Raw genomic sequence first — 2,454 nt, forward strand, 5'->3', positions numbered from 1 at the left:
TATTTCTTGATGGTTGAACTGAAAATGCTCATTTTTTGGAACCACTCCTAATATTGTCTCCACATATTTCATTAAGGTTTTCAATGAGATTTTTCACCATTGGTAGAAAATGAGTATTAGTTACAGAGGCTTAGTTACACTGATTTCTCAACTTTTGAAACAGCGATCTCAAATTATTTTTCAAAGTTTTAAAAAAGGTATCCCCTAGAGGCTGGGCCAGATGAGTTGAGTGTTTGGGAAGCATCATAAACATGGTTCTGTTATCTCCACAAGATGTCAAAACAGCACCACAAAAATGGTTTGAGAGACTGTCACTGATAAGGACTCTTGGTTGTGGCTGTTTGCACAGCTAAGGCAAAGAAATTATAAAATATCAGTCCTCAGTATGTGTTTGGTCAAACTAGCCACTCCTTGAATGAAATTTTCACTCTACAGCAGAGTGTGCACTGATATGAAACTTCCTGGCAGATTAAAACTGTGTGCCGGACCGAGACTCGAACTCGGGACCTTTGCCTAGGAGACGAGGTACTGGCGGAATTAAAGCTGTGAGGACAGGGTGTGAGTTGTGCCTGGGTAGCTCAGTGGTAGAGCGCTTGCCCATGAAAGGCAAAGGTCCCAAGTTCGAGTCTTGGTCCGGCACACAGTTTTAATCTGCCAGGAAGTTTCAGCCACTCCTTGTACACGTGTAATTTGTGCTCTTAGGCCCTCCGAAGTACCATGAGCTATACAAATGTTTGGCTTTGTATACAATGTAATTCAGTCACAATATTCCATCACCACTGCAAAGCACATCTTATCTGCATCTCAGAATAGCCATTCTCACAAAAAGTTTTTCTCAAGTGGTGCAGTTTGGCAGGTAGGCTCTCCCTGCCACATATGTGTTATGCTCTGTGCATCAAGATGGTGAGCATGGATTTGTGTTGTGCTGGATGGTGACAGCTACTGGTGTTAAGGTACAGGTCAGTCTGTGCCTTCTTCCTGTAAACAGAATGACCTAGCATGTCATCAGTCTTCTTTTTCATCATGATGTCAAGGGAAGGCAGACATCTGTTTTCTTCTGCCTCTATGGTGACTTTAATTTTGTCGTGTATGCCAGTGAGGTGATTGAGAAATTCTTGTACATTTTCTTCACCATGCAACAAAATCATGAATGTGTCATCCACATAGCAGTAGAACACTTTTGGTTTCAAGTGTGCAAGGACATGAGCCTGACACTTCGCCTGGAGATGACAAGTAGGGAACTTGTTGAAACGTTGCTACAGAACATCACCTTGACTCAGTTGATAACCCAAGAAGACTTCATCACTGATATATGGCTGTTAATTTGATTCCAGTGGACCTCTTGTAAAGCCTGGGCATTTTTTCCAGCTGAAAAAACAACAAAAATCATATTCAATAGAATTTAGGTTAAATGGGGTGAAGTGATACATGTATCACTTCTCCCTAGGCAGAACCATGATTTTTAGTTTTATTTTTTAAAAATCTTTTTTAAATTTTCAATAATAATAACAAGTTATTAATCAGATATATTTCTTACCTTTCATAAGAAATTCAGATTTGTTCTAATGCAAGATATATCACTTTTGAGTAAAGTTTCCAGTACCTCAAAAACTGCACAACACAACCTCTCAAAGTAAACAATAGAAATGAGCATCAAAACTGGTGGTATAAATCAACTGACTATCAGAGACTTTATGACTATCCTAGATTGTCAGGGAAACACTATTGTTGCCAATATTTACTTTGAATTGCCAATACAAAGAGACATGGGCACTTGCACAGGGGGGGCAGTAGGGCAGCTGGCCCCCATGAGAATTCATTTAGTTGAGGTATGGCAGTAGATGATGTTGCGGTACATTCTGACACCAGAGGTAGAGGCTTGGGGTGTGACCTTATAACATTATGGTTATGGTATTAGTAGATTGACTAAAGCTTTCTAGTTCATCTTTACGATCTTGAGGAAATACAAACCTTACCACTTAATCTGTTCCAACTCTTCATGCAATATTTAGATAGATAACATCTCTAGCCATCAAATAAGTTGTATATATGTCTGGAATATGTCTGCTTGTGTCTGTATATGTGTGGATGGATATGTGTGTGTGTGTGTGTGTGTGTGTGTGTGTGTGTGTGTGTGTGTGTGTGTGTGTGTGCGAGTGTATACCCATCCTTTTTTCCCCCTAAGATAAGTCTTTCCACTCCCGGGTTTGGAACGACTCCTTACCCTCTCCCTTAAAACCCACATCCTTTCGTCTTTCCCTCTCCTTCCCTCTTTCCTGATGAAGCAGCCGTTGGTTGCGAAAGCTAGAATTTTGTGTGTATGTTTGTGTTTGTTTGTGTGTCTATTGACCTGCCAGCACTTTCGTTTGGTAAGTCACATCATCTTTGTTTTTAGATATATTTTTCCCAGGTGGAATGTTACATCAAATAAGTTCTATATACAAGAAATGTAAT

General features: G+C 39.9%; 1 non-coding gene across 1 annotated transcript; it reads left to right on the forward strand.

Moving 5' to 3' along the window:
* Positions 1-567: 567 nt before the first annotated feature.
* On the forward strand, positions 568-641 carry Trnas-uga (transfer RNA serine (anticodon UGA)). Its single transcript has one exon. It is a non-coding gene; the product is annotated as a tRNA-Ser (tRNA).
* The last annotated feature ends 1,813 nt before the right edge of the window (positions 642-2,454 follow it).

Source organism: Schistocerca serialis, chromosome 2 (assembly GCF_023864345.2).
Source record: "Schistocerca serialis cubense isolate TAMUIC-IGC-003099 chromosome 2, iqSchSeri2.2, whole genome shotgun sequence".
NCBI lineage: Eukaryota > Metazoa > Arthropoda > Insecta > Orthoptera > Acrididae > Schistocerca > Schistocerca serialis.